Source organism: Balaenoptera borealis (assembly GCF_965194805.1).
Source record: "Balaenoptera borealis genome assembly, chromosome: 12".
Taxonomy (NCBI): domain Eukaryota; kingdom Metazoa; phylum Chordata; class Mammalia; order Artiodactyla; family Balaenopteridae; genus Balaenoptera; species Balaenoptera borealis.
This window is the reverse complement of record NC_138869.1, coordinates 108,522,343-108,546,734: the sequence shown is the minus strand read 5'-3', so window position 1 is coordinate 108,546,734 and position 24,392 is coordinate 108,522,343. Positions and strand designations below refer to the sequence as shown.

Here is a 24,392-nt window from a genome sequence, read left to right as displayed (position 1 = left end):
CCCTGGGTGAACTGCCAAAGAGCTGAAGATGTAAGGATGCTCCGTGACTCCCAATTAACTCCCCTGCTGGACCAGCGTGGACTACAGAGGGTCCCGGGGGTGACAGGTTCACTGTTAATTCCATCATCTGATGACCCCACGTGCACCTGTTGTTCTACTGTAGTTTCACTACTAGAACGACTCAGCACAGCCCCGGGCACCCGATAGGCAGCTATCAATTTGGGAAATGCTTTCTTCTGTTTCCCAATAAAACCACCAGAAGCAATCTTATTTTACCTGCTAGGAACAGCAGTGCAGCTTCAGTCCGACCCTGTGCCAGGCCCCATCTTCTCTCTTGATCCCACCTGCAGCGGACCGTGTTCACTTCCCCGTCCCAAGGACATGATGCAGGCCCACCACCTTGGTGCTCTCATTCTTCCCAAGCCTGCTGAGAAGAAACAAATACATCTGACACCTGGATGTGTGCCAGAGGGTGGATGTCGCCCCCCAAGAATCAACCTGCTCCCTCAGCAGAACTTCTGTGTCCAGGGCCGGGGAGCGATGGGCATCTCTCCCTGCGCAAAGCCAGAGGCAAGAGAGCACGTGCACCCCTGCTGCCACCAAAGAGCCACGGCACTTGACAGGACTCTGTGTTTAGAAACTAATATGAACTACACGTGAGCCACAGCCTGCCCCGTTTCCCGAATCACCCATTAGCCTCCCAGCTTTGAGAGGAAGCCAGGGCAAGTCCCTCGGGCCACGTGCAAGAAGCTCTACCACTTGGGGCTGTGACAGGTCTGATAGTGTCTCTGTGAAATGTCTCTGCAGATCAGGATACTAATGGTGCCCAGGAGATCACGGCTGAGGCTGGGCGTCCCGTCATGGAAGTTAGCGTCATGGAGACGACAGCATTTCAGTAGAAGAAAGACCACCCAGAAATAGGAGCTCTCTGGAATAAGGACTTCGATCTCCCCAACAGACAAAGAGCTCCATCCAGCAGAGGCAAAGGATGAGGCGGAGAGAAAAACGTGTAATCAGGATAAAGAAAGGCTGTTAAAGAGTCCAACTTCAGACCCAAAAGTCTTGAAAAAATGAGGACTGTCATAACATTTTCCCTTCTTTTCTCTATTACATCCAAGTTATTTTCTTCCTCCTCCTAGCCCCTAATATTTCATACAGGATATGTTTTATAATTTGTTCTATGGGTTATGAGATATCAAGAAAGGATTACGACTGAACTAGACTAGTACATAGAGGAGAACGTAGACCTTCCATGAGAAACGAATACAGTGGCTGATGGGACTTAGGTTTCCCCTTTGGGGAGGAAAATTAGTTCTTTTACTTTTCTAGCTTTATTGAGATAAAATTGACATATAACACTGTATAAGGTTAAGGTGTACAATGTTGATTAGATACGCTTATATATTGCAAAATGATTCCAACCATAGCATTAGCTAACACCTGCATCACATAATCCATTTCTTTTTTGTGTTGAGAACATTTAACAGGTACCCTCCTAGCAATTCAAGTATATAATACAGTGTCGTTAACTACAATCACCACACTGTACCTTAGATCCCAGGAACTTATTCAGCTTCTAACTGGAAGATTGTAATCTTTGACCAACATCTCCCCTTTGCTTCTACCCCCTAGCCCCTGGTTACCACCATTCCAGTCTGCTTCCTTGAGTTCAGCCTTTTTAGATTCCATATATAATTGATATCATACAGTATTTGTCTTTCTCTGTCTGATTTATTTCACTTAGCATAATGCCCTCAAGGTCCAACCATGTTGTCACAAACAGCAGGATGTCCTTCTTGCTCATGGCTGAATAATGTTCCATTTTATACATATTCACCACATCCTTTTGATCCATTCATCCATTGATGAACACTTAAGTTGTTTCCATATCTTGGCTATTGTGAATAATGCTGCAAAAAATGTGGGAGTGCAGAATCTCTTTGAGATCCTGTTTTCATTTCCTTTGGATATATGCCCAGAAGTGGAATCACTAGATCAAATGGTAGTTTTATTTTTAATTTTTTGAGGAGCTTCTATACCGTTGTCCATAATGGCCGCACCATTTTATATTCCCACCAACGGTGCACAAGAGTTCCAATTTCTCCACACCCTCACCAGCACTTGTTATTTTCTGGATTTTTTTGATAGTGGCCATCCTAATGGGTCTGAGGTGATACTTCATTGTGGTTTTGACTTGCATTTCTCTGATAATTAGCAATGTCGAGCACCTTTTCATATGCTCATTTAGCCATTTGTACATCTTCTTTGAAGAAATATCTATTCAACTCCTTTGCTCATTATTTTGTTGTTGAACTGTAGGAGTTCTTTATATTATTCTGGATAGTAACCCCTTATTAGATATATGATTTGCAAATATTTTTCTCATTCCATAGGTTGCCCTTTAACTCTGTTGATCATTTCCTTTGATGTACAGAATCTTTTTAATTTGATATAGTTCCATTTGTTTATTTTTGCTTTTGGTGTCAAATCCAAAACAAACGAACAAAAAAAATCATTGCCAAGACTGATATCAAGGAACTTACCCCCTCTTTTCTACTAGGAGTTCTACAGTTTCAAGTCTTATGTTCAAGTCTTTCATCCATTTCATGTTGATTTTTATGTATGGTGTAATAGAGGGGCCAGTTTCATTCTTTTGCATGTGGCTATAAAGTTTTCCGAACACCGTTTATTGAAGAAACTGTCCTTTCCCCCTTGTGTATTCTTGGCTCCTTTGTCATAACTTAATTGACCATATATACATGGGTTCATTTCTGGTCTCTCTATTCTGTTCCACTGATCTATATGTCTGTGTTTATTCCAATACCATACTCTTCTGATTACTGTAGCTTTTAGTTTAGTTTGAAATCAGACAGGGGGAATGCCTCCTTCTTCTCTTTTAAGATTGCTTTGGCTATCTGGGGTCTTCTGTGGTTCCATACTAACTTTAGGATTGTTTTTTCTATTTCTGCGAAAAATGCCATTGGAATTTTGACAGAATTACATTTAATCTGTACATCACTTTGGATAGTATAGACATTTTAATATTAATTCTTCCAGTCCATGAGCAAAAACATATCTTTCCATTTATTTGTGTCTTCTTCAATTTCTTTCAGCAGTCTCTTTTTAGCATACAAATCTTTCACCTTCTTGGTTAAATTTACTCTTAGGCGCTTTTTTTTTTTTTTTTGGTGCTATTGTATATGATTGTTTTCTTAATTGCTCTTTCTGACAGTTCATTGTTAGTGTAGAGAAATGCAACTGATGTTTGCATATACATTTTGTAACCTGCAACTTTACTGAATTCATTGATTAGTTCTAACAGTTTTTTGGTGGAGTCTTTTTAGGGTTTGTATATATAATATCAAGTCATCTGCAAACAGAGATAATTTCACGTCTTCCTTTCTGACTTGGATGCCTTTTATTTATTTTTCTTGCCTAATTGCTCTGACTTCCAGTATTATGTTGAATAAAAGTGGCAAGAGTGGGCATCCTTGTCTTGTTCCCAATATTAGAGAAAAAGCTTTCAGGTTTTCACTGCTGAGTATGACGTTAGCTGTGGGTTTGTCATATTTAGTCTTTATTATGTTGAGGTCTGTTTCCGCTATACACAATTTGTTGAGATTTTTATCATAAACGTATGTTGCATTTTGTCAAATGTTTATCTGCATCTGTTGAGAAGATACTATGATCTTTAGCCTTCATTTTGTTAATGTGGCATATCATGTTGATTGATTGCTGATGATGAACCATCCTTACATCCCTGGAACAAATCCTGCTTGATCACAGTGTATGTCCTTTCATTGTGCCATTGATTTCAGCTTGCTAATATTTTGTTGAAGATTTTTGCATCTACATTCATCAGGGATATTGGCCTATAATTTTCTTTTCTTGAATTGGCCTTGTCTGGTTTTGCTATCAGAGTAATGCTGGCCTCATAAAATTAGTTTGAAAGTCTTCCATCCTTTTATTTTTTTGGAAGAGTTTGAGAAGGATTATTAATTCATCTTGTATGTTTGGTAGAATTCACCAGTGAAGCCATCTGGTCCTGGACTTTTATTTGTTGGGAGGTTTTTGATCACTGATTCAATTGCCTTACTAGTCATTGGTCTGCTCCTATTTTCTATTTCTTTATGATTTAGTCTTGGTAGGGTATATGTTTTAGGAATTTATCCATTTTTTCTAGGTTGTCCAATTTGTTGGCATATAATTATTCATAATAGTCTCTTATGATCCTTTGTATTTGTGTGGTATCAGTTGTAATTTCTCCTCTTTCATTCTAATTTCATTTACTTGAGTCCTCTTTTTTTCTTGGTAAGTCTAGCTAAAGGTTTGTCCATTTTGTTTATCTTAAAAAAAAAACAGCTCTTAGTTTCATTGATTTTTTTCTATTATCTTTTTAGTCTCTATTTCATTTATTTCTTCTCTGACCTTTGTTATTTTTTCCTTCTGCTACTTTTGAGCTTAGTTTGTTCTTTTTCTCATTCCATGAGGTATAAAGTTAGGTTGTTCATATGAGATCTTCCTTTTTTCTTAACGTAGGCACTTATCGCTATAATATTCCCTCTTAGAACTGCTTTTTCTACATCCCATAAGTTTTGGTGTGTTGTATTGTCATTTTCATTTGTCTCAGATATTTTCAAATTTCTCTCTTGACTTCTTTTCTGACCCATTGGGTGGTCAGGAACATATAGTTTAATCTCCACATATTTCTGAAATTTCCATGTTTCTTCTTGTAATTGATTTCTAGTTTCATATCATTATAGTCAGCAAAGATGCTTCGCTTGATTTCAGTCTTCTTAAGTTTATTGACTTGTTTTGTGGCCTAACATATAATCTATCCTGGAGAATGTTTCGTGTGTGCTTGTGAAGAATGTGTATTCTGCTGCTCTTGGATGTTATGTAAATATCTATTAGGTCTATCTGGTCTAATGTGTAGTTTAATGTCCTGTTTCCTTATTGATTTTCTGTTTGGATGATCTACCCATTATTGTAAGTGGGGCATTGAAGTCCCCGACCATTACTGTATTGCTGTTTATTTCTCCCTTCAGGTGTGTTAATACTTGTTAATACTTGTATTATATATTTAGGTGCTTCTATGTTGGCTGCATAAATATTTACAGATGTTATAGCCTCTTAATGAGTTAACCCCTTTATCATATATAATGACCTTCTTTGTCTCTTGTTACAGTCTTTGGCTTAAAGTCCATTTTGTCTCATATAAGTATAGCTACTGCTTTCTTTTGGTTTCCATAGGCATGCAATATCTTTTTCCATTCCTTCACTTTCAGTATGCTTGTGTCCTTAAAGCTGAAATGAGTCTCTTGTAGGCATCACATAAATGGGTCTTTTCTTTCATTCAGCCACACTATGTCTTTTGATTTGAGAATTTAGTCCACTTACATTTAAAGTAAGTATTGATAGGTGTGGACTTACAATTGTCTATTTGTCAATAGTTTTCTGGTTGTTTTGTGATTCCTTTCTTCCTCTCTCATTCTCTTTGTGATTTGATAATTTTCTGTAGTGGTATCCTTAGATTTCTTTCTTTTTCTCTTTTGTGTGTCTACTATAGGTTTTTGTTTGTAGTTACCATGGGGCTTTTATAAAACCTCTTTCATTTGTAACAATTTTCAGCTGCTAACAACTTAACTTCAAACATATACAGAAGCTCTGTATGTATACACTTTCCTTCCCATGCATTTTACATTTTTGGTGTCACAATCTACATCTTTTTATATTGTGTATCCATTAACAAATTATTATAGTTATAGTTATTTTAATATTTTATATTTTTTATCTTTATACTACAAATATAAGTGATATACATACCACCATTAAAACATCAGAGCTTTCTGAATTTAACTCTATATTTACCTTTACCAGTGAGTTTTATTCTTTGATATGTTTTATTGTTACTAATTAGCATCTTTTTATTTCACCATGAAGAACTCCCTGTAACATTTCTTGTAAGGCTGCTCTAGTGGTGATAACTCCTTCAGCTTTTCCTTATCTGGAAAACTCTTTACCTCTCCTTCAATTCTGAAGGACAACTTTGCCATGTAGAATACTCTCTATTGACAGGTTATTGTTTTCCTTTCAGCACTTTGAATATATCATGAGACTCACTTCTGGCCTGCAAAGTTTCTGCTAGAAAATCTGCTAGTAGTCTTATGGGGTTTCCCTTGTATGTATCAAGTTGCTTTTCTCTTGCTGCTTTTAAGATTCTCTCTTTGTCTTTAACTTTTGACCGTTTACATATAATGTGCCTCAGTGTGGATCTCTTTGGATTCATCTTGTTTGGAACTCCCTAGGATCCCTGGATCTGGATGCCTCTTTCTTTCCCCAGGTTAGGGAAGTGTTCAGCCATTATTTCTTTGAATAAGCTTTCTGCCCCCCTCTCTCTGTCCTCCTTTTGAGACCCCTATAGTGCATGTAATGGTCTGTTTGATGGTGTCTCATAAGTCCCTTAAGCTGTCTTCACTCTTTTTTGTTATTTTTTTTTGAATTTTTGCTCCTCTTATTGGACGAATTCCACTGCCCTGTCCTTGAGTTCACTGTTTCTTTCCTACACCTGACCTAGTCTGCTGTTGAATTACTCTATTGTATTTTTCAGTGCAGTTATTACATTGTCCAGCTCAGTGATTTCTGTTTGGTGCTTTTTAATATTTTCTATCTCCTTGTTGAAATTCTCATTTTGTTCATCATCGTTCTCCTGACCTCAGTGAGCATCTTCATGACTGTTATTTTGAACTCTCTATCAGGTAAGTTAGTTATTTCCATTTTATTAAGGTCTGTTTCTAGAGTTTTATCTTGTTCTTTGTTTGGAATATATTCTTGTTTCTTCATTTTTCTTGGTTCTCTGTGTTGGTTTCTGCACATTTGATAAAACAGCTACCTCTTCCAGTCTGGATGGAATGGTCTCACGTAGGAGAACCTCATCAGTCAGCCCAGCCTGAGGTCTTGTTTGTCTCTCAAACCTTTGTAACTGTCCAAGCCATCTTCTTTGTTCCTGGTGCTTCCCAGTAGTAGAGGGGGTGCCAAGGCCCATCAGTGTCTCAAAGGGGAGCATTACAGTCAGCACCTAGATGCAGGTTGATTGGAAGCTGGACTGTCAGACAGTAGCTAGGAAAATATATAGTTAGGGCACTTCTAGGGAAAAACTGGGAGATGAGCATTTTTGCCTGCTCTCTGTACTTGGTCTGGGTCTACAGCAGTGGGGGGTGCTCCTGCACATATTAAGAACTGTTTCTGTGTTTGCTACAATCCTGTAGGACTCATGAATGCAAGCCCTGTGGGCTATCAGAGCCGGGAGATGCAGGGACCCATCCCTCGGGTGACAGCTGCTAACGTTGGGGTGCAGATGTATGTACACACTCCTTTGAGGGAGATACTGACAATTTGGGGTGGGTTAGAAGGATACTGAGGAGGCATCCACTGATTCCCTAGTCTTGGGGGAGGACAGTAGGCAGCCTCTAGCCTCTGGATGTGTGCTACAGTAGAAGCCTGGGCCTCAGGCTTATAGTGTATGCAAATAGACCCTTTTCAGGGAAAAACTGGGATGTAGGGCTTTTTGTCTGTTCCTTGGGCCCCTGGCAGAAAGCCACAAAGTGCTCTCTCTAGAGACTGTTAAAAAGTGTTTCTTTGTTTGCTATATATAGTCTTGTGGGTTTCATGGACACATATCCCATTGGCTTCCAGAGCTGGATGTTTGGGGGGCTTGTCCTTCATATGAGAGTCTTAAAAGTTGGTATGCTTGCCGTGGGGTCCAAATTCTTTGCTCCTCCCTACTGGACAGAGATGTGCCAGGAGTGAGGTTTATGGCGAGAGTGTGTCTTTGCCTTTCCTACCAGTTCAAGGTGGGTATTTCCTCATTCGCCCAATGTGTAGGAGTCACTCAGCTGGTTTTGGAACTTCTTCCACCCACCGAGATGGACTTGCTCTGCGGATAGCTGTGCAGTATGTCCACAGGGGGAGGAGATCTTAGAAGCCTCCTCTGTCACCATCTTGGAAGAGAACCCAAAACGAGTTCTATTTTTTACTGCACGGTGAATTGTTGATGTTCAAAAGCTTAAATGTGGGAAGAAGGGCATGATGAGAGGCGAGTGACCACAGCGGAGGACCGTGCTGTGCACGTGAACTGAGTCACCCAGCATCCCCGCTGACACCCTTCCTATGTGCTGCCCTGTATCTCAGGAGCTGGAAAACTAGAGTTTTCACTGCATTTCCCCAGTTCTTCTGCATCTAGGGTTCAATAGCACTTTAGGTCCCACTATTTAGAAACATTAATGCAAGTTTGGAAAGTCTGTTTCTAATATTTCTGCTGACAGCACCATTGCGGAGGTGTCACCTCTCTGTGCAAGCAGTGTCCATTTACTGGCTTGTGGGACCTTGAAAAGCACCGCCCAGGGCAAGTATTTAGCCCGTGTAGATTGCACCAGGCACAGCATGGTTCTGGATCCAGCAGCACGAGGAGGACCTACCCAGGGGGGTTTCCTCATGGTGCCAACTCCCTGTCAGGGTAGCTCCCGATCATGGCAGGTGGTACGGCTCTGGAGCCTGCAGCTGTGGCCGCCGTCTCCCTGCATGGTTGAGGTCTGCTGAATCAGAGAAGAGGCAGTCACTTCTTTAGTTCTTCCGGGTGGCTTTGGGCAGTGATCTTAAAAGATCAATCTGGAATCTGTTTCTTCAGTCTCCCCAAAGAGTCTGTACACCATGTAATATCCTGGAATGAATCCCTTTCTACTTTAACTAGATTGAATCCTGTTGTCTTCAAGTGGATCCAGGCAATACACCATGTAGCCCTTGGCTGTTCCTTTCCCTGCATATCCTTTTTGTCACTAAACCAAGTCACTACACGTGGATCTAGAATATATTATTCATTCTCCTTGGCCAAACCACAGGCTTCCCTTTTTAAAAATGCAACTTGAGATTTACCCTCCATGAAGCCGTTTTAGATGAGTTCAGAAACACATCCCATTTCCTCTGAAACTGTAACTTAGACACTTAGTAACGGCTCTTTGGGGACTCCAAGAACATTAATCAGTTTCAGAACCAGAGTCAGAATACTTCCCCTGGGAAGCATTTTTCACATGAAGTAAAAAGTACTTTGACCTTAGCAGAGCAGATGAAGACTTAAAAGAAAAGCTAGCGTTGAAGGCTGGGATGGTGAAAGATGTGAAAACTCACTCCTCTAGTCTTTCAAGCTATTCCTCTTTCCGTTTCCTTATCTCTCTCCTTCCCACAACACTGGGCAATTGGCAGCAAAACTAGATGCAAGTTAATCATACCAATGACGGCACTCTTTCCAAAAAAAATGTCCAAATCTGTCAGCAAAGCATTTCCACCTTTCAGGAGGCCCTGGAGCCCAGAGCCACCTCCCGTGTGCCTGCGACCTCTCTGAGCTGCACGTGCTGGGTGCTGAGGGGGGCAGGCGGCTCCCGGCCGGCACACACCAGCCACAGCCCTGCCCTCTGCTTTCCCAGGGGGTCTCTGTCCATTTCTCAGCTGCAGACTTTCCATCTGGCCCAGAGCAGGGGCAGATACGGACGCAGAAGCAAACTCGCCAGCAGCTGTAAAGAGAAACTTGCAAAGGAAAACTAAACGAGGAGAGGTCATTCCAACAAATTTGTGAGAAACAATTTAAAATGCATAAATTGTATTTCTCTTTAACTGTGATTCCCAAAGTCTCTGCTTTTCTTCTTTTAACCTGTAGTTGCCTCACTCAGAGTGGTGCCATGACCCCTCGAATAACCACATCGTCAGGGTTTGGTAGCAGCACCAGCAATTTTGAAAATTAAAAGAGGTGATAACTGGCAATTAACAATCATCTACATTTCGATATGTTTTACAGCACTAAAGAAAAATGCAAAGCGAGCTGGTTCCTTAATCCTATGTGTTTATGGGTCGTTTCCAAAGCTCAATGTTCTTTAAATAATAAAACCAACACGTTCTCTAACTCAAGAAGTTATGGTGTGAAGTGTCACTGAACCAACATCTGGGATTTGGAACTAAAACTTCATTTGTAGAGATTCCCTAACTGGAAGGTTGTCTCCCTTGCTCAGGACACCAATCTGTAACTACTTTAATTATTCTTTCCTTCGATGAGTGGACTGTAGTACCTGCCTTTTTGTTCACAGGTGTATGAAATGCTTGTCTCACCAGGATCAACCAGATGCTAAAAAAATTTAAACATTTCCAAAAATTATAAAAATGCATTTTTGAGCATTCTAAGCACTTTTATTATTTTCCACCTGTAATGTGATCATCACTGAGAAGTAGAAAGGCGCTCAAGCACCTTGGCTTGATAATTCCCAAGGAAAGTCCCCACGACAAGGACAAGCCGATGAGCCTCATAAACTTGGCATATCGCAGGAATCTGCTCTTTCAAGACGTGGTAGAAACAAAGGGTGGGTGGGCGCCTAGAAAACTCCTAGCTTCCACTCCTTCTGCAACTTCATCTTTAAAAAAAAGGGGCAGGGTGTTCCACAGTCCAGTGGTTAGGACTCGGCACTTTCACTGCCAAGGGCCCGGGTTCAATCCCTGGTTGGGGAACTAAGATCCTGCAAGCCGCGCAACGCAGCCAAAAGAAATTTTTTTTAATTTTTAAAAAAAATTAAAAAAGGCAATTTCTGAAAAAGCTTTAAAAGGTATGTTCAACTTTGTGCAAATGTCACATGCAATCATTTGGAGCTGCTCCCAGTTATGTTTACTTAAAGGCAAAGATCCTTTTTTTTTGCATCCTCTTTTTTAAAAACTGTAGACCACATTATTAAAAATAAAATTTGGTAACAAACACAAACGTGTTACTAAAAGTGTCGTAATTGCTTCGGAAAATGTGCAAGCACATACATGTTTGGAATCCCTTCTTTTCATCATTTAGACAAACGTTTGATTTCCTGCTCTGAAACATGTGGAATATCATTGTAAACAAAAGTCTCCTCTGATGGGCTTTCAGGCTTGGGGTCGCTGTTGGGTGCTGAGAACGCATGGACTTGAGTTTCTCACTCTCCGCTCAGGAGACAAGACACAGCAGCACGTGCAGTAATCACTCCTCTTCAACCAGGTGACAAACCAGGGTGACGATCGTCCCCCTCCCCGTGCCCGGTGCCTACGTGACCTTTTCTCTCCACAGTGTGATCCCAGGAATTAACCACAAGAGCTGGTAGCTGCAGGGCTCGCCCTGCGTGCCAGTCCTGCGTTATCACGTGGGCCTCTCACACTGTCCCTGGGAAGCAGGGCCAGTCATCACCCCCGTGTCCCGCTGACCACACTGAGGCTCAGGGACAGTTAACCTGCCCAAGGTAAAGCAGCCCAGCACCAGCCCAGGTCTCTGGTGCCGGCCCCCTGTGCTCAGCCATCACATTGCTGCCTTTAATGCCTGCCTCTGCTTAATTAATCGGCCACATTTCCCTTTCATCAGGCCTAACGCAGTCGGCACTCTGAAACGCGAAATCAGAATGATGATTACAAAGCCAAATGACACCAACGTGCAAAATAAGAGTTCCAGACACTCAGCTCACACTTGAGACTTTTCTGCAGTGCATTTCCTCTAAAGACCTATACAATTTACTTATAAATTAAGACTGTATATCAACTTGACTCATAATCAAACACATCTCAGCATTTACTTCAGGTCAAGTTAAGTCTAAACGTGTCATAAAATATTTAAGCTTCCCCTGTAAATAAAAAAAAAAAAAAATGGAGCTACTTAATTTTACCCTTGAAAGATTTGAGCTTTACAATGCCGTATATTAAAAAGATTTCCCAGGCCAAGACAGGACCACCAAGAAAATTAAACTTTCCCTTCTTCATCATAAGTACTTACAAAAAAAAGCACTGAACACTGAAGAAAAAATAGGTTAAAAAGAATGGATGAGGGGCTTCCCTGGTGGTGCACTGGTTGAGAATCTGCCTGCCAATGCAGGGGACACAGGTTCGAGCCCTGGTCTGGGAAGATCCCACATGCCGTGGAGCAACTAAGCCCGTGAGCCACAATTACTGAGCCTGTGCGTCTGGAGCCTGTGCTCCGCAACAAGAGAGGCCGCGATAATGAGAGGCCCGCGCACCGCGATGAAGAGTGGACCCCACTTGCCGCAACTAGAGAAAGCCCTCGCACAGAAACGAAGACCCAACACAGCCTTAAAAATAAATAAATAAATAAATAAAAATTAAAAAAAAAAAAAAGGATGAATTCACATTTTTTTTTGTAGCTGACATTACACAGGAAGAGGCTTCAAGCATCAGCAAGAAAATCAGACAAGGTCATCTCTATTGCCTCCCTATTTTTTCTGATTTTTATTGGAAATATATTAAATATACACAAAAAGTATCCTCACTCAGTTCAACAATTGTCAATACATATCTTATTTATATAAATATTTATATAAAACCCACCCAATACTCAGTTCCTTCAATTACTTTGAAGTAAATACAAGGTATATCATTTCACCTAAAAATATTTCCATAGGCATTTCTAAAATATAACTACTCTTTTGGGGGGGAAAAAATAACTGCACTATAATTATCACAACTAAAACAATATGACAGTAATTCTCTGGCATCATCCGATATCCAGTCAGTGTTCACATTTCTCTAATCATTTCATGATTTCTTTTCATGGTCTGTTCAGTAGGGTCTGAAGTCCACACATTGTACCCGGCTGATATGTCTCTCAGGTCCTTTTTCATCTATAGCTTCCCTCTCTTTTTCCTTGAAACGTATTTGTTGAAGAAACCAGGTCATTTGACTTACAGCACTGTCCGTGTTCTGAGTTTGCTGATTGCATACTGCGGTGTCATTTAAATGTCCCCTGAACTCTGTGTAATTGGTAGTTCATTTTAGATCCTTTCTGAGATTCAGCTTTGCCTCTTCTGAGATTGGTCAGCTGTATGATTTTTCCTTCCTTCCAAAAAGAACAAATCTATACCATGACCTCAATACTATATACAGTGTACAGCTACTGTGGATGAGGATTTTTTCTGGGAAATTCTTTGGTGGGGAGGATACGTAAGGTCCTCACAAGGTCTAAAGGAAAGAGCACGTACAAACCTTAGAGCCCAACAGACCTCGTGGAAGAGCCACCCCCTACGAGTTATGTGACCTTGAGCCCGATAGTTACACCTTGGTTATTTCATTTGGAACAATAATACCTTCCTTAAAAAGCTGTTGTAAAGATTAGAAAGAGTGACACATATAAAGCATCAAGCACACCCTAAGTTTCTAATCACGGGTGTTATTGCTCTAGTACTCTGGAGCTCTCAAGCATGGCACTGCCCTCTGCCTGGCTCTTTACCACTCTGTCTGCTGACCTACATCCCTTCCCAAGCTCCAGTCACCCACTGCCTTCCCAGGAGGTGCTCCCAAACCCCCAGGCTGAATTACCAGTAGCTCCTCTGTGTACCCACTGTCTCTTGAGTGATCAGCATTTATCAAACAACTAAAATGTGAGCTACCTACAGATAATGCCTCTGTGTCTTTATTTAAAGTTGTTTTAATTATAAAACATTTCACACATTAAAATGCAGGAAATATTATACATATATATAAATATAAACAGTTTATATATATATAAACTGTTACTTATTTACCCTCTACCAAAATTAGGCAAGTATTAATATTTTATCTAATTGGCTTCATCCTTCTCTCTTTTAAAAAAATATAATATTACTGACCCAGATAAAGCCTACCCTTATACTTCATCCATTTGCTCCTTCCCAGAGGAAATGTCCACCTTAAAGCATATTTTTGTACTTTTATTTCATATATACGAATTTCTAGTCAAGAAATACCATTGCACATATTGGGTCTTTAAGGTTTACATACATAATATCAGGCTGTATGTATTCTTCTGCTATTTGCCTTTTTTTACTAATTTTTATGCTTTTGAGATTTGTCCATGGTGTAATACGTACCTCTTCTCATTCACTTTAATTGCTGTGTAGTATTCCATTGTACAAATGAATTAAAATCCACTTAGCCATTTCCCTACTGAGGGGCAGCTGGGTTGGCTCCAACCTTTTGTTACTACAAACTGTGCTCCAACAGCCAGCTGGGGACATCTGTTCACATGTTAGCATTTCTGGCGGGGGGGGGGGTGTTGGGACGGGGGGCGTCCTATCTCCATATACCAAATCCTATAGCACAGTGCCTGAAATATTAAGTGCTCAATCGGTTTTTAGTGAAGGAAGACATAAAAATATGAAATTTTTCATTCATCCAAGCATGAAATGCTGATGGGCATAAAACCAAAACATCACTGGGGCCCAATTATTAAAGACACAAAGTTCTCCAGGAGCATTTATAAATATGAATAGACTGATATTTCTTGGCTGGAGCCACAGAAATTCCTGTTCAGATGAATTACAGGGGAAATGAAAACATAATGCCAGAGAAAAGCCACCATTCTCCAGGTTGACTTCAGCTGTGTATCTAGTTCAGTTTTGAGGACAGACTGTCAATTGTTACCATGGATGAAACTGAAGGCCAAGTCAACCACAGAGCTCTGATTTATGGCCATGAGTTGCCAAGGGGTCTAATACCCCACATCATCATGAGGTCTTATTCATTTTCATGGGAATGATCAAAACTGGGTAAAAGCATAAACAAAAACACTTTGCCCCTAAGTGGCTATTGGGACACATTATGCCACATGTTAGAAGCCAACATCAAGATCACAAAACTACTTTAAAAACCTAATAATTGATGCTATTTGAGGGAAAAAATACGCTATCGGCTTCTGATACTGCTTAGGAAACTAAATTAGAAAACCTCTCAACTTTGTCATTTTCCAACTTTCCCAGCTATGAGCCTCCCACATGCAAAGGCAATACCAAGGATCCATCCAGCCCAAATTACGAAACCACCTATATCTTCCTTAACCAAATGTTTGGCAGCGAAGATGAGATGATCCTTAGACCACTTAGATCCATTCCCTGGAGCTGAAGACGAAATAAACCTTCCCTGAGGCACAGGCTGCACATGGGAAGGTGGACGCCTGAATGAATTTAAAGTCCTGGTTACAAGGAAAGAAGGAGGAAATAGATCTTGGGTAGATAACCAACAGTGTCAGCAACAGTCCACCCCTTTAACTTGCCCATATCCCTATGCACGCCTCTTGTCCTGATTTAAGATGCTCATGCCTACATGAAATATACTCACTCCTGCTCCAAATCTAGGCACTCTGAGTGATGTGCAGGCTTCATCTTCAAGTTCCTTCTCATACTCAAGCAATGCACAGAAAAAACCAAGAGTGTTGCAATTAAAAAACAAAAGCCATTTGAATATATAATATAGGCCGGCTTTCCCCACTAGTCATTGGCTGAGTGATGGGATGGTGTAGAAGGCTGAGGGGCTTGGCCAGAAGAGCAGAGCAAAGTCTCCAACAGTCTCAGAGTGCTTTGAGGATAAAGCCCCACTAGAAAGAAGGAGTCTAAAACAAACAGGTCTCCAGCTCAAGACATTTGTCAGATTTTGAAGCTGCAGGTAGCAACAGGGGGGGAAGAACTAAGATACAACCTCTAAATGGCAAAACAGTTAGAATTCAAAGCTGAGAAAGGCCACACTCAAAGGACAAGGATAAACCAGAGCTGAACCAAGTTTTCCAGAAACCTTGGAAACCAACCCAGCCTCAACCCAGCTCAATCTCTGCTTTCATTGAAGTAATCATCCCTTTATTCTACATGCTACATGGAAGAAAATAAAGACCTTTGCTGATGAAAGGTATTATTCAGAGCGACTGAGGTTCTTTTATAAACGTTCAGGCACACAACAAAGAGCCAGGAAGATGTGACCAAGAGAATATAAACAATAAAAGCAGATGACAGAATATCCAGATTTTGGAGATAGCAGAGAAGAATATTAAAATAATTAAAATATTAAAGAAATCAGTGGAAAAGATAGATAAAAATCAATGAAAAATGGTTAATTCAACCATTAGAATTAGAATATATACAAAATAATCAAAGGGACATTCTAAAACTAAAACACACAGTACCTAAAATTAAGAACCCACTGGGTGGGGATAATGGTAAGCTGGAAACAAGAGAAGTGAAATTGAAGATAAGTAAATAGAAAAATATATTAACTGAAACATAGAGAGGAAAAATAATACTATAAAGAGACACATGGGGTACATAATCAAAAAACATAATATAATGTGATCAAAGTCCTAGAAGGAGAGGAAAGAGAGATTGAAGCAGAAGCAATACATGAAGCAGAAGAAATAACAGCCAAGAAAGTTCCAAAATTGGTGAAAAGACATCAAACCACAGATTTGAAAATCTCAGGAACCCCAACCAGGGTAAATCAAAGAAAACCATACCTAGGCATATCATAGTCAAAGTACTGAAAAACCTGAGAAAAGTGAAAATCAGATAAATAGCCACAGTAAAAAAGACAGGTTATCTCCAAAGAAGCAACAATAAAACTGATGGCTAACTTTTCAACAGAAACTATGGAAACCAGAACACAATAGAATGATGTCTTCAAAGTGCTGAAAACCAACCTAGAATTTTATGCTCAGTAAAACTGTTCTTTGAAAGTTAAAATAAAGACACTTTACAGACAAAGGCTGAGGGAATTAATCACCAGCATACTGGCACTATAAGAAATACTAAAGGAAGTTCTTTGGGTTGAAGGAAATTTATCATAGATGGAAACGTGAAACTGCAGTAGAGAATAAAGAACACGGGAAATGGTGACAGCTACTCGCTGTCTTGATTACTGTAGCGCTGTGGTGAGTTCTGAAGTGTGAGCCCTGTAACACTGTTCTTTTCCAGGATTGCTTTGGTTATTCTGGGTCCTTCAAATTTTCATATGAATTTGAGATCAGGTTGCCAATTTCTTGAAACAATGCAGCTGGGATTATGATACAAACTGTTTTGAGTCTATATGTCAGTTTGGTGGATATTGTCATTTTAACAATGTCTTCCAATTCATAAACATGGGATGTTCTTCCATTTATTCAGTTCTTTTAAAACTTATTTCAACAATGTTTTGTAGTTTCAGCATACTGCATAAGTTTTTCACTTCTTTTGTTATATTTAGTTGTAAGTATTTATTCTTTTTGAGGCTACTGTAAATGGAATTGTTCTCTGAATTTCATTTTGATTGCTTCTAGCATATAGAAATGCAGTTAACTTTGTATATTGATCTTGTGTTCTGCAACTTAGCTGAACTTGCTTATTAGTTCTAATAGGTTTTTAGTGGAGTCCCTAGGATTTTCTATATATAAAATCATGCCATCTACAAACAGACATAGTTTCATTCTTCATTTTCAATATGGATGCCTTTGATCTTTTTTCTTGCTTAACTTCCCTGGCTAAGTTCCCAGTATAAGGTCAAATAGAACTGGCAACAGCAAATATCTTTGCCTTATTTCTGATCTTAGGTGGAAAGCACTCAGTCTTTTACATTAAGTATGGTGTACTTAGCTGTGTGTTCTTCACAGATGTCCTTTATCAGATTGAGAAAATTCCCTTCAATTCCTAATTTTTGAGTGTTTCTATCACGAAAGGGTATTGACTTTTGTCAAATACTTTTTCTGAATTGACTGAGATGATGATGTGGCCTTTGTCCTTCATTCCATGGATACACTGTGCTACATTAATATTTTTTTATGTTAAACCAAAAATTCTGGGATAAATCCCACTTAGCTATGGTGTACAATCCTCCTTTATATGTTGCTGGATTCAGTTTGTAAGGATTTTTGCATCTATATTCATAGGAAATACTGGATTGTAGTTTTCTTGTGATGTCTTTGTTTGGTTTTGGTATCAGGATAATACTGACCTCACAGAATGAGTTGTTAACTGTGCCTTCTTTTTTTTATTTTTTTTTTAAATTTGTTTTAAATCTATTTTTGGAGAGTTCAAAAGTAAAGCCTTCTGGACCTGGGCTTTTCTTTGTCGGAAATTTTTTTTTATATTTATTTATTTGGTTGTGCCGGGTCTTAGTTGCAGCCTGTGGGCTCCTTAGTTGTGGCTCAATGGCTTCTTAGTTGTGGCACGTGACTCTTAGTTGCGGCATGCATGTGGGATCTAGTTCCCTGACCAGGGATCGAACCCAGGCCCCCTGCATTGGGAACTTGGAGTCTTATCTACTGCTCCATCAGGGAAGTTCCGTTTGTGGGAATTTTTTTAATTACTAATTCAATCTCTTTACAGGCAGTTTTCGGACAGAAGTACAGTGAGAGCACCACGGCCACCCTTGCTCTAGGTAGTGTGGTGTGGAAGCTGGAGGGTGATCAGGAGCTGTCTGGTGACCGAAGGGTCAACAAGTGGTATTTCATGGGGATTAGATTTGAACAGGCTGGCGGACCCGGCTCCACACGGAGGCAAAGGCGACCTGAGCGGAACGGGCACTTCCAGGCACCGCCAAGGACTGCCCCCTTCTGACTTCTGTGTTGCTACCTTCCCTCGGGTGAGAGGGGCTCCCCACCCCGCCTGTCAAGCAGAATGCAGGTGCAGTACCACATCTTCTACCTCTTTGGAGGAAAAGCCAGAAATCCAAGTTTTAATTTTTAAATTCCTGATTTTTCAAAAGAATGACTTAGCATGTTGGGAAAGAGCATGTGAATCCAACAAAACATGCCTGCAGAATGCATCTGAGCTGCGGTGACAGGTTGCAACCTCTGGGTGACAAGGCAGTTGTCCTTACGGCGTGTGGCCACGGCCAGGCCTGCTCTAGGAAGCCCCTCGCAGACGGAGTGGGCTGCTGGGCCCGGCACCCCATGGGGCACCCCAGCGCCCCTCGTCCCAGGCGTGGGGGATATGCTCCCTGAGGAGCTGACCCGTCACCTTCTATGGTCCTGTCTGCCGTTCCCGGTGTTGATGAGCTGGAAACAGAGACGGTGTGAGCACCCAGGTGATCGTTCCTCCAAGCTGGCGGACAACCCACGCCAGAGTCTGTCCAGGCCAGGAACTCACCAGGTGACCCGCAGGGGCCGGCAGAGCCGCCGCCGTCTGCCTCCGTCAAGTTCCTATTCTTTTCATGGCTTATTCCCCCCTGCAAGAGTGAAGCAGAGTAAAGCAAGCTTGCACTAACTAAGCCCTGGTCCCGATTCCTGCCCACCTCAAGCCTGGGCCTGACGCGACGGCCTGGAACAGGGAGGGAGACTTCGCATAACCCTCACCGGACTGTTTCCCCTGCACCCAGCACGGCGCAAGCCACCCACTCCCAGTAGATACACAACAGGCCTCACACGCGGTGGGTCCAGCAGCACAACCCGTAGCCCTGGAGGGTGGCCCAGGCCCCCTCCTTCTCTCCTGATGAGCTGATGACCACAGCCTCAAAGTCTGGAGCATTTCATTATGAATGACGGGGTCCTTCGTCAGACGGACAGTCGTCAGATCATGTTGCATTTTGGTTCAGAAGTCTCCTCACTGGACGTAGAACTGAGTCCCCGTGGCAGAGGAAGCAGGGCCTAGGACCCGACTGACCCTGGCCGCCCTGGCCAACCTGCCCCACATCCCGGCACCACAGTCCTCCTGGCCAGGTGCCCCGTCCGCAGGAAGACACAGCAAGGCCTCCCCGGGGCTCCTGGCAGCTGGACACTCAGGGAGGGCGACTTCCCCTTTGAGCCGAGGCCTCCCGCAGCACCTGGAAGTGTCCCTCACGGTCCCTGGCTAGGAAGTCAAGGAGCGGGATTCCTCCCCCCCGATCCCCCAGCACCAGATTCACCTCGGCACCAACACCGCCAGTCACAGGGCGGAGCGCGTGGGTGCCCTCGGCTTGCCCTGTGGTGTCGGCGTGATGACCCCCCATCACCAACAGGAGGGGCCTGGGGCCACCCCGCCTCGGGGCTCCGGCTCCCGCCCGGCCCCTCCCCCGAGAGGCCCCCCGCCGTGGGTGTGGGAAGCGAGGCCCCTAACAGAGCAGGGCTTTAGTGACAGAGCAGAGCTGGGACCATAAGGCTCCCAGCCTCCGAGCTCCCGGGCCCTGTGTCAGCCGCCGCGCTGTGTCACTTCACAGCTCGTGCAGACGCGGCCCAGCGCTCCCAGGGCAGAGGCTTAAAAGTGCAAGTCGGGGTTCTAGAAAACACAAGAAGCTGACAGCCCCCCACCACGCCAGTCGGGGGCCGCGGGCAGCTCAGCGGAGGGAAGGAGCCCCTGACCGATGCTCTCACAGGGGACAGCATTTCTACCTGGGCAACTGGGGGGTGGGCAGCGCTTCTGTCCCATCGGGAAGCGAGCCAAAGCCCCAAAGCATCCCGACCCCGGGAGCCGCCCTGCTGTAACACTGACTCCCCCACAGGCCCGGGAGGCCAGGGTCTCAGAGCTTCAATCCGCATGTGCTCACGTGCAGAAAGGAAGGGATTCCAGGCACACAAAGAGTTGTCTTTCCAAAAACAGCAAAAGCCCAGATGCCTTATTCCGCAAACTTTCTTCACACCCGGAGCTCAGCCTTCCCCATCCAGCGCGGGCTGGTGGGTGCCGGCCGGGCTCTGGCGGGAGGCGGGCTGCGCTCCCCCCCTGCGGAAGGAGCGAAGGTGTTGATGAGGCACGTGTGCGTTTCCACGGGCTTCGAGAAGGCGTTTCTGGGCGGGGTCAGAGAAGGAGGCTGCCAGGAAGCCCTCCGCCAGTCTTGTTTTCCCTGAACTTCTGGCCCCAGTGGGAAAGGACATTGAAACTTCATTTTTAATTTTCAGTTATGGCCCACGTGCTGAAGGGTTACAGCCTGGGGTTTAGAAAACCAAGCCATGAAAAAGACCTGACATGCTATGTTCAAGGCTGGTCTGCCAGCCTACGATTCCTTCCAGGACACAAGCCCAAAGGCACAATCTGGGACGGTGATATATTATTCTATGCGACAGTGACATCGTACAGTTAGGACAACCCTGTTCACATCCCCCGAGTTGTGAGTTTATATCAATACTTCAGTCTGCAGGTTACCTAATGATTTCTACAGGGCTTTCCCACTGGGACTTGATGGACCCTCATCTCTCAGCTTTCCTCACGCTATCATTTGAGGAGTAAGCCTGGGGCTTTGATTGTATTTCTTTGAGGCCAGTTTTTGAAATGATGTGTAGACCAACCAGACCTGGCAATAATCGAAAGAGGGGAAGTTGGAGAGAGAGACAGCCAGACTCAGAATCAATCAGTGCTCAGCGGATAACTTAACCACCAGTAACTTAAGAAAGCAAAGCTCTTCAAGAACGACCAGCTCGTGTCTCTCACTGGCACCACTGAGGGATTCCAGAGGAAAACTGGCGACCGCAGGAAAGCTACCAGCTCCCAGAGGGTCTTGTTTGATGCTCAGTGCTTTTCTTTTCTTTAAAGTTGAGTCATCAGGTTCATAGAGACAGGAAGCAGAACGGGGGTTCCCAGGGCTGCAGGGATGGGGAGGGGGCTTAGTGTTTAATGGGGACAGAGTTGCAGTCTTACAAGACGAGGCGCTCTGGAGACCTCTTGTAGAACAACGTAGACTTAACACTACTGAACAGTTAAAAATAGTTAAGGTGGTAATTTTTATATTATGTATATTTTGTTGTAAAAAAGGAGAAAAAGAAGAGTTGAATTAGTTGCCAACATACACAAGTCAAGACATCACTCTTACAAATCTCGGTTCCCCGCTGCCCTTCTGCGCGGCCAGATCACGTGGTACGGCGGGCTGCCCGCCCGTGGGGCTGTGAGTGACCGCCCCAGGTCAGCTGCGTGGCTCTGCCTGTCACGTCCCAAGCTCCTGGGTCTCACACTCCTGTGCTGGAGGACACTCTCCACACCTGCCCCAGAGCAATTAAGATGCAAAATTTTAAATGTGCTTTAGATCCCATTAGAAAAGTTTTTTACAACACACTCGTAGCTACGCTTAACAAATAAATTAGGCAAATAGCAAATGTGGCCCCACGGGAGGGCTGCACCGGCTGGCCGGGCCACACTCAGAGGGGCTTCTGTGTCGCCCTTGCAGCCCAGGCCCCCCTCTGCCGCTGCTCCGGGCCGGCCGCCCTGCCTGCTTCTGCAGACTTGGGGCCACTCAACAGGTCCTGAGGGACGAAGGGCACTGGTCCTCCTTCCAGGACACCCGCCTCCCACGACCCCCAGGCCTGCGGCCAGGGCCCTGAATGGGGACAGTGTGTGATCTCAGAGGGCCCATCCGTCCACTCCTGGGCAGCAGGAGCCCAGCCCACCGAGAGCCAACTTTGGGGAAGGTCTGTGGCGTGGAATCTGTGCCCTGGAAGGAAAGGTGAGTTCCCTGGCTGGTCGCTGCCGGCAATCACAGGCTACCGAGCCGCCTCTGGGGGTGACAGCCGGGGGCCACCAGCCCCCGGCCCCGCCCGGAGCAGCCGTGCACAGTCACCCCTCCTGGAGTCCAGAACGTTCCTCCCTGTGCAGTGTTTGCAGGATCCAAGGACGGGTCCCAAGTCCCAAATAAGGAAGAATATCTGAAAACGGGCACCAAAGGAAAAGGAATAAATGGTTGTGACGTTGAGTTTTGCCGTCAAAGCACTTGGAAAGGCCCACAAGCCTGACATTATTTTTCCAAGTTGTGGTCCTTAAGGTGTTGTCCGAAAAGTGTCAGAAGGACCCAGGGAAGGACAGAGAGGCCTCGGTACCGTCTGTGTCAAGATGTCCCTGGAAGAACAAGCAGTGAGTCCTAAGGGCAAAAGCAGGAATTAGCACAGGGAGACTTGGGCCCGGGGGTCTGGATGCCCACATTTGACAGTGACAGTGACCTTTAGAAGTGAAGGCGGCACGTGGCACAGAGCAACCCGACTTTAAAAGCCATCAGTGGGACTTATGTTTTCATTTATGTTTTATTATTTTATGCAGAAATTCCTGGTTCTGGCAGCTCATAGAGGGAACCACAAGAGGAAATGGGTGAGCTGTGAGGAGCGTTGGATTGAAAATCCTATGTTTTCAAGAAGAAAACCTACCACTGTTTTCTGCATTTCTTTGCTGGAATTTATTACTCATCCAAGCACAACAGATAATTGAGTGGGGCATTCTGCCGTCTCTCCAAAAACAATATGGCCACATGTCCAAAAGTCCACCGTTTCCAAAACCTCATATCCATCTATAAAGGGTCCCTCTATGGTAAACATCTCGTACCAAATAAATCCTGCTGTTGTCACTGAACAGGCACGGTTCTTTCCATTTCTTATGTGGGCTTTGAACAGACCATAAATCCATTGATGAATTAGTCAGATTTTGACCACATTTCTTTCCACAAAGGCGAGGTGAGCTACGATGAATTTAAGCCTAGAGGCCTGCACAGGAAAATCCTACAAATTCCCTCTTCATAAATTGAGGATGAGACGTGCGGAGGATGCCAGCGAGTTCTCACTCACCCCCAGATTCCCAGGTCGTGTATTAGCTCTTTGGACGAATGGCTGGGAAAGCTCATCCTTCCTTGGCTCTGGTCCAGCGTACCAGCAACCGCCCGCGGCTGTAGCTGAGCCACTGCCCTTCCGGGGCTCAGATGCCTGGTCCCCAAAATTAGGCCCTGTAGGCTTCCTGCCCTAAGACTCCATGATTTTGTCTTTAATTTGCAGGAGGCAGGGAAAAAAGATCAGATAATATCTTGGAAGAAATGGGCAGAGGAGTTGGAAGAGAAATTGTTGCCGGGGGTCATGGCAGCCGCTCTGTCTGCCGTAGCCCAAGGGAAGCGGCAACCCTCTTTGCTCTGAGATCAGAGCTCAGCCTTTCTAGTTCCCAGAGAGACGCTGCAGCCTGAGCCTGGCAGCCCCGACGGGCAAAGAGAACTTGGCCTGAAGTGCGTCATCGCCCCAGCTGCAAAGAGCCCCGTGTTAGGCACGTCTTCACCTGGGAGGAGGGCACCTTATCACCGCATTCAAGGGGAGAGGAGGGGAGAGAGGCCACATTATTGTTAGTTAATTTCTGCTCTTGTGACAGGTACAGAGAAACAATGGGAAGATGACGTGGGGAAAGCAAAGGTTCCAGGAAAGGTCCAGGTGTATCACTGAACAGTGAAGTACTTATAAATAAATGATGTCATATAGTCACAAAGGGGTTTTTAAAAAACCTTACGCTACACTGGGTGTACACAAAGAAGCCAAACACTGCGTGCCTAACAAGGCTGTCTTTATTCCGTGGATCCCAACCCTTCCTTCAGCCTGTAAGGAGACCGCAGACGGTCTGGAGCACCCCAAGTTCAGAGGAACATTGGGACAGTGGAAGGCTTCCAGGAAAGTGCCGCCAAGTGAGTTACAGGCTGCAAAGGGCAGTGCGACAGGGGAGGGTCGGCAGAACGGAGCCCCAGGTAAGCGCAGCAGCTGTGAGCCCACCAGCGCCAGCACAACCTGCAAATAATCACCAGGACCCCCGTGAAGGTTTCCCTTCTCCCCAGAACTGGGGCCGGGCAGCTGCAGACCACACCTGGGCTCTCGGCCAAAGAGCCAACAACATATTTATAACCTGCAGATCCAGGAGCCGCGGCTG

The 24,392-nt window shown here is 43.9% G+C and overlaps 1 long non-coding RNA gene across 1 annotated transcript in view; it reads right to left on the bottom strand.

The window, feature by feature from the left end:
• The window catches only part of LOC309607020, a 146,924-nt gene that overhangs the window by 101,203 nt on the left and 21,329 nt on the right, over positions 1–24,392 (bottom strand). Inside the window, exon 2 of the long non-coding RNA XR_014232187.1 lies at positions 277–18,999. This is a non-coding gene — a long non-coding RNA (uncharacterized lncRNA). The remainder of the gene's footprint in view (positions 1–276; positions 19,000–24,392) is intronic.